This window comes from Haemaphysalis longicornis, unplaced genomic scaffold (genome assembly GCF_048455015.1).
Source record: "Haemaphysalis longicornis isolate Haplotype H1 unplaced genomic scaffold, Haemaphysalis longicornis Haplotype H1 scaffold_11, whole genome shotgun sequence".
Lineage (NCBI taxonomy): Eukaryota > Metazoa > Arthropoda > Arachnida > Ixodida > Ixodidae > Haemaphysalis > Haemaphysalis longicornis.
In genome coordinates, this window is record NW_027526214.1 from 96,341,137 (window position 1) to 96,359,835 (window position 18,699).

Here is an 18,699-nt window from a genome sequence, read left to right on the forward strand (position 1 = left end):
TTACCAATTCGGCTTTCTGGGCGACTGTGATCTCCGTCACTTTCTGGGGTATTTATATAATTACTACAACTGTATCTGACGCTTGAGGGTGGTAGCCAGCGCCACTTAGACTACACGTGGAGAAGGGGACCTTCTTTTTCAACCCCCGGGCCGTGACGTTAACGTCTACAGCCTGTCATAGGTGGCTAACTGGCAGGAAACCCTCTTATGCTACCTTGGCATCAAGGCTGCCAGAACCGAGGCCCTCGCTAAGCTTTCGCACGAATATAGGGTTCAGAAATGAGGGGCTCGTTAGGAAATACAGAAATAAATGCCGGCAGTCTACAACGCCAAAGAAGGCATAGGGGAATGATTAGACTATTTTTTATCGTTAGTGACGTTACATTTTTTTTGTTATTTTTACATGAGGAAGAAAGAAAGAAAAACACGCGCCCAGAGTGGGGACCGAACCCACGCCTTTCGATTAGATCTCGAATGACTTACCAATTCGGCTTTCTGGGCGACTGTGTTCTCCGTCACTTTCTGGGGTATTTATATTCACTCCAACTGTATCTGACTCTTGAGGGTGGTAGCCAGCGCCACTTAGACTACACGGGGAGAAGGGGACCTTCTTTTTCAACCCCCGGGGCGTGTCGCGAACGTCTACAGCCTGTCATAAGCGGCTAACTGGCGGGAAACCCTCCTATGCAACCTTGGCATCAAGGCTGCCAGAACCGAGGCCCTCGTTAAGCTTTCGCACGATAATAGGGTTCAGAAATGAGGGGCTCGTTAGGAAATACAGAAATAAATGCCGGCAGTCCACAACGCCAAAGAAAGCATAGGGGAATGATTAGACTATTTTGTATCGTTAGTGACGTTACATTTTTTTTGGTATTATTTACATGAGCAAGAAAGAAAGAAAAACACGTGCCCAGAGTGGGGACCGAACCCACGCCTTTCGATTAGATCTCGAATGCCTTACCAATTCGGCTATCTGGGCGACTCTGTTCTCCGTCACTTTCTGGGGTATTTATATTAACTACAACTGTATCTGACACTTGAGGGTGGTAGCCAGCGCCACTTAGACTACACGGGGATAAGGGGACCTTCTTTTTCAACCCCCGGGGCGTGACGCGAACGTCTACAGCCTGTCATAAGCGGCTAACTGGCGGAAAACCCTCTTATGCTACCTTGGCATCAAGGCTGCCAGAACCGAGGCCCTCGGTAAGTTATCGCACGATAATAGGGTTCAGAAATGAGGGGCTCGTTAGGAAATACAGAAATAAATGCCGGCAGTCTACAACGCCAAAGAAGACATAGGGGAATGATTAGACTATTTTTTATCGTTAGTGACGTTACATTTTTTTTGTATTATTTACATCAGAAAGAAAGAAAAACACGCGCCCAGAGTGGGGACCGAACCCACGCCTTTCGATTAGATCTCGAATGCCTTACCCATTCCGCTATCTGGGCGACTGTGTTCTCCGTGACTTTCTGGGGTATTTATATTTACTACAACTGTATCTGACGCTTGAGGGTGGTAGCCAGCGCCACTTAGACTACACGGGGAGAAGGGGACCTTCTTTTTCAACCCCCGGGGCGGGACGCGAACGTCTACAGCCTGTCATAAGCGGCTAACTGGCGGGAAACCCTCTTATGCTACCTTGGCATCAAGGCTGCCAGAACCGAGGCCCTCGCTAAGCTTTCGCACGATAATAGGGTTCAGAAATGAGGGGCTCATTAGGAAATACAGAAATAAATGCCGGCAGTCTACAACGCCAAAGAAGGCATAGGGGAATGATTAGAATATTTTTAATTGTTAGTGACGTTACATTTTTTTGGTATTATTTACATGAGAAAGAAAGAAAAACACGCGCCCAGAGTGGGGACCGAACCCACGCCTTTCGATTAGATCTCGAATGCCTTACCAATTCGGCTATCTGGGCGACTGTGTTCTCCGTCACTTTCTCGGGTATTTATATTTACAACTGTATCTGACGCTTGAGGGTGGTAGCCAGCGCCACTTAGACTACACGGGGAGAAGGGGACCTTCTTTTTCAACCCCCGGGGCGTGACGCGAACGTCTTCAGCCTGTCATAAGCGGCTAACTGGCGGGAAACCCTCCTATGCAACCTTGGCATCAAGGCTGCCAGAACCGAGGCCCTCGTTAAGCTTTCGCACGATAATAGGGTTCAGAAATGAGGGGCTCGTTAGGAAATACAGAAATAAATGCCGGCAGTCCACAACGCCAAAGAAAGCATAGGGGAATGATTAGACTATTTTGTATCGTTAGTGACGTTACATTTTTTTGGTATTATTTACATGAGAAAGAAAGAAAGAAAAACACGTGCCCAGAGTGGGGACCGAACCCACGCCTTTCGATTAGATCTCGAATGCCTTACCAATTCGGCTATCTGGGTGAGTGTGTTCTCCGTCACTTTCTGGGGTATTTATATTAACTACAACTGTATCTGACACTTGAGGGTGGTAGCCAGCGCCACTTAGACTACACGGGGATAAGGGGACCTTCTTTTTCAACCCCCGGGGCGTGACGCGAACGTCTACAGCCTGTCATAAGCGGCTAACTGGCGGAAAACCCTCTTATGCTACCTTGGCATCAAGGCTGCCAGAACCGAGGCCCTCGGTAAGTTATCGCACGATAATAGGGTTCAGAAATGAGGGGCTCGTTAGGAAATACAGAAATAAATGCCGGCAGTCTACAACGCCAAAGAAGACATAGGGGAATGATTAGACTATTTTTTATCGTTAGTGACGTTACATTTTTTTTGTATTATTTACATCAGAAAGAAAGAAAAACACGCGCCCAGAGTGGGGACCGAACCCACGCCTTTCGATTAGATCTCGAATGCCTTACCCATTCCGCTATCTGGGCGACTGTGTTCTCCGTGACTTTCTGGGGTATTTATATTTACTACAACTGTATCTGACGCTTGAGGGTGGTAGCCAGCGCCACTTAGACTACACGGGGAGAAGGGGACCTTCTTTTTCAACCCCCGGGGCGGGACGCGAACGTCTACAGCCTGTCATAAGCGGCTAACTGGCGGGAAACCCTCTTATGCTACCTTGGCATCAAGGCAGCCAGAACCGAGGCCCTCGCTAAGCTTTCGCACGATAATAGGGTTCAGAAATGAGGGGCTCATTAGGAAATACAGAAATAAATGCCGGCAGTCTACAACGCCAAAGAAGGCATAGGGGAATGATTAGAATATTATTAATTGTTAGTGACGTTACATTTTTTTGGTATTATTTACATGAGAAAGAAAGAAAAACACGCGCCCAGAGTGGGGACCGAACCCACGCCTTTCGATTAGATCTCGAATGCCTTACCAATTCGGCTATCTGGGCGACTGTGTTCTCCGTCACTTTCTCGGGTATTTATATTTACAACTGTATCTGACGCTTGAGGGTGGTAGCCTGCGCCACTTAGACTACACGGGCAGAAGGGGACCTTCTTTTTCAACCCCCGGGGCGTGACGCGAACGTCTACAGCCTGTCATAAGTGGCTATTTGGTGGAAAACCCTCTTATGCTACCTTGGCATCAAGGCTGCCAGAACTGAGGCCCTCGCTAAGCTTTCGCACGATAATAGGGTTCAGGAATGAGGGGCTCGTTCGGAAATACAGAAATAAATGCCGGCAGTCTACAACGCCAAAGAAGGCATAGGGGAATGATTAGAATATTTTTAATTGTTAGTGACGTTACATTTTTTTTGGTATTATTTACATGAGAAAGAAAGAAAAAAACACGCCCAGAGTGGGGACCGAACCCACGCCTTTCGATTAGATCTCGAATGCCTTACCAATTCGGCTTTCTGGGCGACTGTGATCTCCGTCACTTTCTGGGGTATTTATATAATTACTACAACTGTATCTGACGCTTGAGGGTGGTAGCCAGCGCCACTTAGACTACACGTGGAGAAGGGGACCTTCTTTTTCAACCCCCGGGGCATGACGTTAACGTCTACAGCCTGTCATAGGTGGCTAACTGGCAGGAAACCCTCTTATGCTACCTTGGCATCAAGGCTGCCAGAACCGAGGCCCTCGCTAAGCTTTCGCACGAATATAGGGTTCAGAAATGAGGGGCTCGTTAGGAAATACAGAAATAAATGCCGGCAGTCTACAACGCCAAAGAAGGCATAGGGGAATGATTAGACTATTTTTTATCGTTAGTGACGTTACATTTTTTTTGTTATTTTTACATGAGGAAGAAAGAAAGAAAAACACGCGCCCAGAGTGGGGACCGAACCCACGCCTTTCGATTAGATCTCGAATGCCTTACCAATTCGGCTATCTGGGCGACTGTGTTCTCCGTCACTTTCTGGGGTATTTATATTTACTACAACTGTATCTGATGCTTGAGGGTGGTAGCCATCGCCACTTAGACTACACGGGGAGAAGGGGACCTTCTTTTTCAACCCCCGGGGCGTGACGCGAACGTCTACAGCCTGTCATAAGCGGCTAACTGGCGGGAAACCCTTTTATGCTACCTTGGCATCAAGGCAGCCAGAACCGAGGCCCTCGCTAAGCTTTCGCACGATAATAGGGTTCAGAAATGAGGGGCTCGTTAGGAAATACAGAAATAAATGCCGGCCGTCTACAACGCCAAACAAGGCATAGGGGATGGACTATTTTTTATCGTTAGTGACGTTACATTTTTTTGTTATTATTTACATGAGAAAGAAAGAAAGAAAAACACGCCCCCAGAGTGGTGCCGAACCCACGCCTTTCTATTACATCTCGAATGCCTTACCAATTCGGCTATCTGGGCGACTGTGTTCTCCGTCACTTTCTGGGGTATTTATATATACTACAACTGTATCTGACGCTTGAGGGTGGTAGCCAGCGCCACTTAGACTACACGGGGAGAAGGGGACCTTTTTTTTCAACCCCCGGGGCGTGACGCGAACGTCTACAGCCTGTCATAAACGGCTATTTGGTGGAAAACCCTCTTATGCTACCTTGGCATCAAGGCTGCCAGAACCGAGGCCCTCGCTAAGCTTTCGCACGATAATAGGGTTCAGAAATGAGGGGCTCGTTCGGAAATACAGAAATAAATGCCGGCAGTCTACAACGCCAAAGAAGGCATAGGGGAATGATTAGAATATTTTTAATTGTTAGTGACGTTACATTTTTTTTGGTATTATTTACATGAGAAAGAAAGAAAAACACGCGCCCAGAGTGGGGACCGAACCCACGCCTTTCGATTAGATCTCGAATGCCTTACCAATTCGGCTTTCTGGGCGACTGTGTTCTCCGTCACTTTCTGGGGTATTTATATTCACTCCAACTGTATCTGACGCTTGAGGGTGGTAGCCAGCGCCACTTAGACTACACGGGGAGAAGGGGACCTTCTTTTTCAACCCCCGGGGCGTGACGCGAACGTCTTCAGCCTGTCATAAGCGGCTAACTGGCGGGAAACCCTCCTATGCAACCTTGGCATCAAGGCTGCCAGAACCGAGGCCCTCGTTAAGCTTTCGCACGATAATAGGGTTCAGAAATGAGGGGCTCGTTAGGAAATACAGAAATAAATGCCGGCAGTCCACAACGCCAAAGAAAGCATAGGGGAATGATTAGACTATTTTGTATCGTTAGTGACGTTACATTTTTTTGGTATTATTTACATGAGAAAGAAAGAAAGAAAAACACGTGCCCAGAGTGGGGACCGAACCCACGCCTTTCGATTAGATCTCGAATGCCTTACCAATTCGGCTATCTGGGTGAGTGTGTTCTCCGTCACTTTCTGGGGTATTTATATTAACTACAACTGTATCTGACACTTGAGGGTGGTAGCCAGCGCCACTTAGACTACACGGGGATAAGGGGACCTTCTTTTTCAACCCCCGGGGCGTGACGCGAACGTCTACAGCCTGTCATAAGCGGCTAACTGGCGGAAAACCCTCTTATGCTACCTTGGCATCAAGGCTGCCAGAACCGAGGCCCTCGGTAAGTTTTCGCACGATAATAGGGTTCAGAAATGAGGGGCTCGTTAGGAAATACAGAAATAAATGCCGGCAGTCTACAACGCCAAAGAAGGCATAGGGGAATGATTAGACTATTTTTTATCGTTAGTGACGTTACATTTTTTTTTGTATTATTTACATGAGAAAGAAAGAAAAACACGCGCCCAGAGTGGGGACCGAACCCACGCCTTTCGATTAGATCTCGAATGCCTTACCAATTCGCCTTTCTGGGCGACTGTGATCTCCGTCACTTTCTGGGGTATTTATATTTACTACAACTGTATCTGACGCTTGAGGGTGGTAGCCAGCGCCACTTAGACTACACGTGGAGAAGGGGACCTTCTTTTTCAACCCCCGGGGCGTGACGTTAACGTCTACAGCCTGTCATAAGCGGCTAACTGGCAGGAAACCCTCTTATGCTACCTTGGCATCAAGGCTGCCAGAACCGAGGCCCTCGCTAAGCTTTCGCACGAATATAGGGTTCAGAAATGAGGGGCTCGTTAGGAAATACAGAAATAAATGCCGGCAGCCTACAACGCCAAAGAAGGCATAGGGGAATGATTAGACAATTTTTTATCGTTAGTGACGTTACATTGTTTTTTGTTATTATTTACATGAGAAAGAAAGAAAGAAAAACACGCGCCCAGAGTGGGCACCGAACCCACGCCTTTCGATTAGATCTCGAATGCCTTACCAATTCGGCTATCTGGGCGACTGTGTTCTCCGTCACTTTCTGGGGTATTTATATTTACTACAACTGTATCTGACGCTTGAGGGTGGTAGCCAGCGCCACTTAAACTACACGGGGAGAAGGGGACCCTATTTTTCAACCCCCGGGACGTGACGCGAACGTCTACAGCCTATCATAAGCCGCTAACTTGCGGGAAACCCTCTCATGCTACCTTGGCATCAAGGCTGCCAGAACCGAGGCCCTCGCTAAGCTTTCGCACGATAATAGGGTTCAGAAATGAGGGGCTCGTTAGGAAATACAGAAATAAATGCCGGCAGCCTACAACGCCAAAGAAGGCATAGGGGAATGATTAGACAATTTTTTATCGTTAGTGACGTTACATTTTTTTTGTTATTATTTACATGAGAAAGAAAGAAAGAAAAACACGCGCCCAGAGTGGGGACCGAACCCACGCCTTTCGATTAGATCTCGAATGCCTTAACAATTCGGCTATCTGGGCGACTGTGTTCTCCGTCACTTTCTGGGGTATTTATAATTACTACAACTGTATCTGACGCTTGAGGGTGGTAGCCAGCGCCACTTAAACTACACGGGGAGAAGGTGACCTTATTTTTCAACCCCCGGGACGTGACGCGAACGTCTACAGCCTATCATAAGCCGCTAACTTGCGGGAAACCCTCTCATGCTACCTTGGCATCAAGGCTGCCAGAACCGAGGCCCTCGCTAAGCTTTCGCACGATAATAGGGTTCAGAAATGAGGGGCTCGTTAGGAAATACAGAAATAAATGCCGGCAGTCTACAACGCCAAAGAAGGCATGGGGGAATGATTAGACTATTTTTTATCGTTAGTGACGTTACATTTTTTTTTTGTATTATTTACATCAGAAAGAAAGAAAAACACGCGCCCAGAGTGGGGACCGAACCCACGCCTTTCGATTAGATCTCGAATGCCTTACCCATTCGGCTATCTGGGCGACTGTGTTCTCCGTGACTTTCTGGGGTATTTATATTTACTACAACTGTATCTGACGCTTGAGGGTGGTAGCCAGCGCCACTTAGACTACACGGGGAGAAGGGGACCTTCTTTTTCAACCCCCGGGGCGGGACGCGAACGTCTACAGCCTGTCATAAGCGGCTAACTGGCGGGAAACCCTCTTATGCTACCTTGGCATGAAGGCTGCCAGAACCGAGGCCCTCGCTAAGCTTTCGCACGATAATAGGGTTCAGAAATGAGGGGCTCGTTAGGAAATACAGAAATAAATGCCGGCAGTCTACAACGCCAAAGAAGGCATAGGGGAATGATTACAATATTTTTAATTGTTAGTGACGTTACATTTTTTTTTGTATTATTTACATGAGAAAGAAAGAAAAACACGCGCCCAGAGTGGGGACCGAACCCACGCCTTTCGATTAGATCTCGAATGCCTTACCAATTCGGCTATCTGGGCGACTGTGTTCTCCGTCACTTTCTCGGGTATTTATATTTACAACTGTATCTGACGCTTGAGGGTGGTAGCCTGCGCCACTTAGACTACACGGGCAGAAGGGGACCTTCTTTTTCAACCCCCGGGGCGTGACGCGAACGTCTACAGCCTGTCATAAACGGCTATTTGGTGGAAAACCCTCTTATGCTACCTTGGCATCAAGGCTGCCAGAACCGAGGCCCTCGCTAAGCTTTCGCACGATAATAGGGTTCATAAATGAGGGGCTCGTTCGGAAATACAGAAATAAATGCCGGCAGTCTACAACGCCAAAGAAGGCATAGGGGAATGATTAGAATATTTTTAATTGTTAGTGACGTTACATTTTTTTTGTATTATTTACATGAGAAAGAAAGAAAAACACGCGCCCAGAGTGGGGACCGAACCCACGCCTTTCGATTAGATCTCGAATGCCTTACCAATTCGGCTTTCTGGGCGACTGTGTTCTCCGTCACTTTCTGGGGTATTTATATTCACTCCAACTGTATCTGACGCTTGAGGGTGGTAGCCAGCGCCACTTAGACTACACGGGGAGAAGGGGACCTTCTTTTTCAACCCCCGGGGCGTGACGCGAACGTCTACAGCCTGTCATAAGCGGCTAACTGGCGGGAAACCCTCCTATGCAACCTTGGCATCAAGGCTGCCAGAACCGAGGCCCTCGTTAAGCTTTCGCACGATAATAGGGTTCAGAAATGAGGGGCTCGTTAGGAAATACAGAAATAAATGCCGGCAGTCCACAACGCCAAAGAAAGCATAGGGGAATGATTAGACTATTTTGTATCGTTAGTTACGTTACATTTTTTTTGGTATTATTTACATGAGAAAGAAAGAAAGAAAAACACGTGCCCAGAGTGGGGACCGAACCCACGCCTTTCGATTAGATCTCGAATGCCTTACCAATTCGGCTTTCTGGGCGACTGTGATCTCCGTCACTTTCTGGGGTATTTATATAATTACTACAACTGTATCTGACGCTTGAGGGTGGTAGCCAGCGCCACTTAGACTACACGTGGAGAAGGGGACCTTCTTTTTCAACCCCCGGGGCGTGACGTTAACGTCTACAGCCTGTCATAGGTGGCTAACTGGCAGGAAACCCTCTTATGCTACCTTGGCATCAAGGCTGCCAGAACCGAGGCCCTCGCTAAGCTTTCGCACGAATATAGGGTTCAGAAATGAGGGGCTCGTTAGGAAATACAGAAATAAATGCCGGCAGTCTACAACGCCAAAGAAGGCATAGGGGAATGATTAGACTATTTTTTATCGTTAGTGACGTTACATTTTTTTTGTTATTTTTACATGAGGAAGAAAGAAAGAAAAACACGCGCCCAGAGTGGGGACCGAACCCACGCCTTTCGATTAGATCTCGAATGCCTTACCAATTCGGCTATCTGGGCGACTGTGTTCTCCGTCACTTTCTGGGGTATTTATATTTACTACAACTGTATCTGATGCTTGAGGGTGGTAGCCATCGCCACTTAGACTACACGGGGAGAAGGGGACCTTCTTTTTCAACCCCCGGGGCGTGACGCGAACGTCTACAGCCTGTCATAAGCGGCTAACTGGCGGGAAACCCTTTTATGCTACCTTGGCATCAAGGCAGCCAGAACCGAGGCCCTCGCTAAGCTTTCGCACGATAATAGGGTTCAGAAATGAGGGGCTCGTTAGGAAATACAGAAATAAATGCCGGCCGTCTACAACGCCAAACAAGGCATAGGGGATGGACTATTTTTTATCGTTAGTGACGTTACATTTTTTTGTTATTATTTACATGAGAAAGAAAGAAAGAAAAACACGCCCCCAGAGTGGTGCCGAACCCACGCCTTTCTATTACATCTCGAATGCCTTACCAATTCGGCTATCTGGGCGACTGTGTTCTCCGTCACTTTCTGGGGTATTTATATTTACTACAACTGTATCTGACGCTTGAGGGTGGTAGCCAGCGCCACTTAGACTACACGGGGAGAAGGGGACCTTTTTTTTCAACCCCCGGGGCGTGACGCGAACGTCTACAGCCTGTCATAAACGGCTATTTGGTGGAAAACCCTCTTATGCTACCTTGGCATCAAGGCTGCCAGAACCGAGGCCCTCGCTAAGCTTTCGCACGATAATAGGGTTCAGAAATGAGGGGCTCGTTCGGAAATACAGAAATAAATGCCGGCAGTCTACAACGCCAAAGAAGGCATAGGGGAATGATTAGAATATTTTTAATTGTTAGTGACGTTACATTTTTTTTGGTATTATTTACATGAGAAAGAAAGAAAAACACGCGCCCAGAGTGGGGACCGAACCCACGCCTTTCGATTAGATCTCGAATGCCTTACCAATTCGGCTTTCTGGGCGACTGTGTTCTCCGTCACTTTCTGGGGTATTTATATTCACTCCAACTGTATCTGACGCTTGAGGGTGGTAGCCAGCGCCACTTAGACTACACGGGGAGAAGGGGACCTTCTTTTTCAACCCCCGGGGCGTGACGCGAACGTCTTCAGCCTGTCATAAGCGGCTAACTGGCGGGAAACCCTCCTATGCAACCTTGGCATCAAGGCTGCCAGAACCGAGGCCCTCGTTAAGCTTTCGCACGATAATAGGGTTCAGAAATGAGGGGCTCGTTAGGAAATACAGAAATAAATGCCGGCAGTCCACAACGCCAAAGAAAGCATAGGGGAATGATTAGACTATTTTGTATCGTTAGTGACGTTACATTTTTTTGGTATTATTTACATGAGAAAGAAAGAAAGAAAAACACGCGCCCAGAGTGGGGACCGAACCCACGCCTTTCGATTAGATCTCGAATGCCTTAACAATTCGGCTATCTGGGCGACTGTGTTCTCCGTCACTTTCTGGGGTATTTATAATTACTACAACTGTATCTGACGCTTGAGGGTGGTAGCCAGCGCCACTTAAACTACACGGGGAGAAGGTGACCTTATTTTTCAACCCCCGGGACGTGACGCGAACGTCTACAGCCTATCATAAGCCGCTAACTTGCGGGAAACCCTCTCATGCTACCTTGGCATCAAGGCTGCCAGAACCGAGGCCCTCGCTAAGCTTTCGCACGATAATAGGGTTCAGAAATGAGGGGCTCGTTAGGAAATACAGAAATAAATGCCGGCAGTCTACAACGCCAAAGAAGGCATGGGGGAATGATTAGACTATTTTTTATCGTTAGTGACGTTACATTTTTTTTTGTATTATTTACATCAGAAAGAAAGAAAAACACGCGCCCAGAGTGGGGACCGAACCCACGCCTTTCGATTAGATCTCGAATGCCTTACCCATTCGGCTATCTGGGCGACTGTGTTCTCCGTGACTTTCTGGGGTATTTATATTTACTACAACTGTATCTGACGCTTGAGGGTGGTAGCCAGCGCCACTTAGACTACACGGGGAGAAGGGGACCTTCTTTTTCAACCCCCGGGGCGGGACGCGAACGTCTACAGCCTGTCATAAGCGGCTAACTGGCGGGAAACCCTCTTATGCTACCTTGGCATGAAGGCTGCCAGAACCGAGGCCCTCGCTAAGCTTTCGCACGATAATAGGGTTCAGAAATGAGGGGCTCGTTAGGAAATACAGAAATAAATGCCGGCAGTCTACAACGCCAAAGAAGGCATAGGGGAATGATTACAATATTTTTAATTGTTAGTGACGTTACATTTTTTTTTGTATTATTTACATGAGAAAGAAAGAAAAACACGCGCCCAGAGTGGGGACCGAACCCACGCCTTTCGATTAGATCTCGAATGCCTTACCAATTCGGCTATCTGGGCGACTGTGTTCTCCGTCACTTTCTCGGGTATTTATATTTACAACTGTATCTGACGCTTGAGGGTGGTAGCCTGCGCCACTTAGACTACACGGGCAGAAGGGGACCTTCTTTTTCAACCCCCGGGGCGTGACGCGAACGTCTACAGCCTGTCATAAACGGCTATTTGGTGGAAAACCCTCTTATGCTACCTTGGCATCAAGGCTGCCAGAACCGAGGCCCTCGCTAAGCTTTCGCACGATAATAGTGTTCATAAATGAGGGGCTCGTTCGGAAATACAGAAATAAATGCCGGCAGTCTACAACGCCAAAGAAGGCATAGGGGAATGATTAGAATATTTTTAATTGTTAGTGACGTTACATTTTTTTTGTATTATTTACATGAGAAAGAAAGAAAAACACGCGCCCAGAGTGGGGACCGAACCCACGCCTTTCGATTAGATCTCGAATGCCTTACCAATTCGGCTTTCTGGGCGACTGTGTTCTCCGTCACTTTCTGGGGTATTTATATTCACTCCAACTGTATCTGACGCTTGAGGGTGGTAGCCAGCGCAACTTAGACTACACGGGGAGAAGGGGACCTTCTTTTTCAACCCCCGGGGCGTGACGCGAACGTCTACAGCCTGTCATAAGCGGCTAACTGGCGGGAAACCCTCCTATGCAACCTTGGCATCAAGGCTGCCAGAACCGAGGCCCTCGTTAAGCTTTCGCACGATAATAGGGTTCAGAAATGAGGGGCTCGTTAGGAAATACAGAAATAAATGCCGGCAGTCCACAACGCCAAAGAAAGCATAGGGGAATGATTAGACTATTTTGTATCGTTAGTGACGTTACATTTTTTTTGGTATTATTTACATGAGAAAGAAAGAAAGAAAAACACGTGCCCAGAGTGGGGACCGAACCCACGCCTTTCGATTAGATCTCGAATGCCTTACCAATTCGGCTTTCTGGGCGACTGTGATCTCCGTCACTTTCTGGGGTATTTATATAATTACTACAACTGTATCTGACGCTTGAGGGTGGTAGCCAGCGCCACTTAGACTACACGTGGAGAAGGGGACCTTCTTTTTCAACCCCCGGGGCGTGACGTTAACGTCTACAGCCTGTCATAGGTGGCTAACTGGCAGGAAACCCTCTTATGCTACCTTGGCATCAAGGCTGCCAGAACCGAGGCCCTCGCTAAGCTTTCGCACGAATATAGGGTTCAGAAATGAGGGGCTCGTTAGGAAATACAGAAATAAATGCCGGCAGTCTACAACGCCAAAGAAGGCATAGGGGAATGATTAGACTATTTTTTATCGTTAGTGACATTACATTTTTTTTGTTATTTTTACATGAGGAAGAAAGAAAGAAAAACACGCGCCCAGAGTGGGGACCGAACCCACGCCTTTCGATTAGATCTCGAATGCCTTACCAATTCGGCTATCTGGGCGACTGTGTTCTCCGTCACTTTCTGGGGTATTTATATTTACTACAACTGTATCTGATGCTTGAGGGTGGTAGCCATCGCCACTTAGACTACACGGGGAGAAGGGGACCTTCTTTTTCAACCCCCGGGGCGTGACGCGAACGTCTACAGCCTGTCATAAGCGGCTAACTGGCGGGAAACCCTTTTATGCTACCTTGGCATCAAGGCAGCCAGAACCGAGGCCCTCGCTAAGCTTTCGCACGATAATAGGGTTCAGAAATGAGGGGCTCGTTAGGAAATACAGAAATAAATGCCGGCCGTCTACAACGCCAAACAAGGCATAGGGGATGGACTATTTTTTATCGTTAGTGACGTTACATTTTTTTGTTATTATTTACATGAGAAAGAAAGAAAGAAAAACACGCCCCCAGAGTGGTGCCGAACCCACGCCTTTCTATTACATCTCGAATGCCTTACCAATTCGGCTATCTGGGCGACTGTGTTCTCCGTCACTTTCTGGGGTATTTATATTTACTACAACTGTATCTGACGCTTGAGGGTGGTAGCCAGCGCCACTTAGACTACACGGGGAGAAGGGGACCTTTTTTTTCAACCCCCGGGGCGTGACGCGAACGTCTACAGCCTGTCATAAACGGCTATTTGGTGGAAAACCCTCTTATGCTACCTTGGCATCAAGGCTGCCAGAACCGAGGCCCTCGCTAAGCTTTCGCACGATAATAGGGTTCAGAAATGAGGGGCTCGTTCGGAAATACAGAAATAAATGCCGGCAGTCTACAACGCCAAAGAAGGCATAGGGGAATGATTAGAATATTTTTAATTGTTAGTGACGTTACATTTTTTTTGGTATTATTTACATGAGAAAGAAAGAAAAACACGCGCCCAGAGTGGGGACCGAACCCACGCCTTTCGATTAGATCTCGAATGCCTTACCAATTCGGCTTTCTGGGCGACTGTGTTCTCCGTCACTTTCTGGGGTATTTATATTCACTCCAACTGTATCTGACGCTTGAGGGTGGTAGCCAGCGCCACTTAGACTACACGGGGAGAAGGGGACCTTCTTTTTCAACCCCCGGGGCGTGACGCGAACGTCTTCAGCCTGTCATAAGCGGCTAACTGGCGGGAAACCCTCCTATGCAACCTTGGCATCAAGGCTGCCAGAACCGAGGCCCTCGTTAAGCTTTCGCACGATAATAGGGTTCAGAAATGAGGGGCTCGTTAGGAAATACAGAAATAAATGCCGGCAGTCCACAACGCCAAAGAAAGCATAGGGGAATGATTAGACTATTTTGTATCGTTAGTGACGTTACATTTTTTTGGTATTATTTACATGAGAAAGAAAGAAAGAAAAACACGTGCCCAGAGTGGGGACCGAACCCACGCCTTTCGATTAGATCTCGAATGCCTTACCAATTCGGCTATCTGGGTGAGTGTGTTCTCCGTCACTTTCTGGGGTATTTATATTAACTACAACTGTATCTGACACTTGAGGGTGGTAGCCAGCGCCACTTAGACTACACGGGGATAAGGGGACCTTCTTTTTCAACCCCCGGGGCGTGACGCGAACGTCTACAGCCTGTCATAAGCGGCTAACTGGCGGAAAACCCTCTTATGCTACCTTGGCATCAAGGCTGCCAGAACCGAGGCCCTCGGTAAGTTATCGCACGATAATAGGGTTCAGAAATGAGGGGCTCGTTAGGAAATACAGAAATAAATGCCGGCAGTCTACAACGCCAAAGAAGACATAGGGGAATGATTAGACTATTTTTTATCGTTAGTGACGTTACATTTTTTTTGTATTATTTACATCAGAAAGAAAGAAAAACACGCGCCCAGAGTGGGGACCGAACCCACGCCTTTCGATTAGATCTCGAATGCCTTACCCATTCCGCTATCTGGGCGACTGTGTTCTCCGTGACTTTCTGGGGTATTTATATTTACTACAACTGTATCTGACGCTTGAGGGTGGTAGCCAGCGCCACTTAGACTACACGGGGAGAAGGGGACCTTCTTTTTCAACCCCCGGGGCGGGACGCGAACGTCTACAGCCTGTCATAAGCGGCTAACTGGCGGGAAACCCTCTTATGCTACCTTGGCATCAAGGCTGCCAGAACCGAGGCCCTCGCTAAGCTTTCGCACGATAATAGGGTTCAGAAATGAGGGGCTCATTAGGAAATACAGAAATAAATGCCGGCAGTCTACAACGCCAAAGAAGGCATAGGGGAATGATTAGAATATTTTTAATTGTTAGTGACGTTACATTTTTTTGGTATTATTTACATGAGAAAGAAAGAAAAACACGCGCCCAGAGTGGGGACCGAACCCACGCCTTTCGATTAGATCTCGAATGCCTTACCAATTCGGCTATCTGGGCGACTGTGTTCTCCGTCACTTTCTCGGGTATTTATATTTACAACTGTATCTGACGCTTGAGGGTGGTAGCCTGCGCCACTTAGACTACACGGGCAGAAGGGGACCTTCTTTTTCAACCCCCGGGGCGTGACGCGAACGTCTACAGCCTGTCATAAGTGGCTATTTGGTGGAAAACCCTCTTATGCTACCTTGGCATCAAGGCTGCCAGAACTGAGGCCCTCGCTAAGCTTTCGCACGATAATAGGGTTCAGAAATGAGGGGCTCGTTCGGAAATACAGAAATAAATGCCGGCAGTCTACAACGCCAAAGAAGGCATAGGGGAATGATTAGAATATTTTTAATTGTTAGTGACGTTACATTTTTTTTGGTATTATTTACATGAGAAAGAAAGAAAAACACACGCCCAGAGTGGGGACCGAACCCACGCCTTTCGATTAGATCTCGAATGCCTTACCAATTCGGCTTTCTGGGCGACTGTGATCTCCGTCACTTTCTGGGGTATTTATATAATTACTACAACTGTATCTGACGCTTGAGGGTGGTAGCCAGCGCCACTTAGACTACACGTGGAGAAGGGGACCTTCTTTTTCAACCCCCGGGGCGTGACGTTAACGTCTACAGCCTGTCATAGGTGGCTAACTGGCAGGAAACCCTCTTATGCTACCTTGGCATCAAGGCTGCCAGAACCGAGGCCCTCGCTAAGCTTTCGCACAAATATAGGGTTCAGAAATGAGGGGCTCGTTAGGAAATACAGAAATAAATGCCGGCAGCCTACAACGCCAAAGAAGGCATAGGGGAATGATTAGACAATTTTTTATCGTTAGTGACGTTACATTGTTTTTTGTTATTATTTACATGAGAAAGAAAGAAAGAAAAACACGCGCCCAGAGTGGGGACCGAACCCACGCCTTTCGATTAGATCTCGAATGCCTTAACAATTCGGCTATCTGGGCGACTGTGTTCTCCGTCACTTTCTGGGGTATTTATATTCACTACAACTGTATCTGACGCTTGAGGGTGGTAGCCAGCGCCACTTAAACTACACGGGGAGAAGGGGACCTTATTTTTCAACCCCCGGGGCGTGACGCGAACGTCTACAGCCTGTCATAAGCGGCTATTTGGTGGAAAACCCTCTTATGCTACCTTGGTATCAAGGCTGCCAGAACCGAGGCCCTCGCTAAGCTTTCGCACGATAATAGGGTTCAGAAATGAGGGGCTCGTTAGGAAATACAGAAATAAATGCCGGCAGCCTACAACGCCAAAGAAGGCATAGGGGAATGATTAGAATATTTTTAATTGTTAGTGACGTTACATTTTTTTTGGTATTATTTACATGAGAAAGAAAGAAAAACACGCGCCCAGAGTGGGGACCGAACCCACGCCTTTCGATTAGAACTCGAATGACTTACCAATTCGGCTTTCTGGGCGACTGTGTTCTCCGTCACTTTCTGGGGTATTTATATTCACTCCAACTGTATCTGACTCTTGAGGGTGGTAGCCAGCGCCACTTAGACTACACGGGGAGAAGGGGACCTTCTTTTTCAACCCCCGGGGCGTGTCGCGAACGTCTACAGCCTGTCATAAGCGGCTAACTGGCGGGAAACCCTCCTATGCAACCTTGGCATCAAGGCTGCCAGAACCGAGGCCCTCGTTAAGCTTTCGCACGATAATAGGGTTCAGAAATGAGGGGCTCGTTAGGAAATACAGAAATAAATGCCGGCAGTCCACAACGCCAAAGAAAGCATAGGGGAATGATTAGACTATTTTGTATCGTTAGTGACGTTACATTTTTTTTGGTATTATTTACATGAGCAAGAAAGAAAGAAAAACACGTGCCCAGAGTGGGGACCGAACCCACGCCTTTCGATTAGATCTCGAATGCCTTACCAATTCGGCTATCTGGGCGACTCTGTTCTCCGTCACTTTCTGGGGTATTTATATTAACTACAACTGTATCTGACACTTGAGGGTGGTAGCCAGCGCCACTTAGACTACACGGGGATAAGGGGACCTTCTTTTTCAACCCCCGGGGCGTGACGCGAACGTCTACAGCCTGTCATAAGCGGCTAACTGGCGGAAAACCCTCTTATGCTACCTTGGCATCAAGGCTGCCAGAACCGAGGCCCTCGGTAAGTTATCGCACGATAATAGGGTTCAGAAATGAGGGGCTCGTTAGGAAATACAGAAATAAATGCCGGCAGTCTACAACGCCAAAGAAGACATAGGGGAATGATTAGACTATTTTTTATCGTTAGTGACGTTACATTTTTTTGTATTATTTACATCAGAAAGAAAGAAAAACACGCGCCCAGAGTGGGGACCGAACCCACGCCTTTCGATTAGATCTCGAATGCCTTACCCATTCCGCTATCTGGGCGACTGTGTTCTCCGTGACTTTCTGGGGTATTTATATTTACTACAACTGTATCTGACGCTTGAGGGTGGTAGCCAGCGCCACTTAGACTACACGGGGAGAAGGGGACCTTCTTTTTCAACCCCCGGGGCGGGACGCGAACGTCTACAGCCTGTCATAAGCGGCTAACTGGCGGGAAACCCTCTTATGCTACCTTGGCATCAAGGCTGCCAGAACCGAGGCCCTCGCTAAGCTTTCGCACGATAATAGGGTTCAGAAATGAGGGGCTCATTAGGAAATACAGAAATAAATGCCGGCAGTCTACAACGCCAAAGAAGGCATAGGGGAATGATTAGAATATTTTTAATTGTTAGTGACGTTACATTTTTTTGGTATTATTTACATGAGAAAGAAAGAAAAACACGCGCCCAGAGTGGGGACCGAACCCACGCCTTTCGATTAGATCTCGAATGCCTTACCAATTCGGCTATCTGGGCGACTGTGTTCTCCGTCACTTTCTCGGGTATTTATATTTACAACTGTATCTGACGCTTGAGGGTGGTAGCCTGCGCCACTTAGACTACACGGGCAGAAGGGGACCTTCTTTTTCAACCCCCGGGGCGTGACGCGAACGTCTACAGCCTGTCATAAGTGGCTA

General features: G+C 47.6%; 2 non-coding genes across 2 annotated transcripts; both read right to left on the reverse strand.

Annotated features, from left to right (window-relative positions):
• Positions 1-907: 907 nt before the first annotated feature.
• Positions 908-979, reverse strand: Trnar-ucu (transfer RNA arginine (anticodon UCU)). Its single transcript has one exon. It is a non-coding gene; the product is annotated as a tRNA-Arg (tRNA).
• Positions 980-17,521: 16,542 nt separating this feature from the next.
• On the reverse strand, positions 17,522-17,593 carry Trnar-ucu (transfer RNA arginine (anticodon UCU)). The gene has a single exon. It is a non-coding gene; the product is annotated as a tRNA-Arg (tRNA).
• Between the last annotated feature and the right edge of the window lie 1,106 nt (positions 17,594-18,699).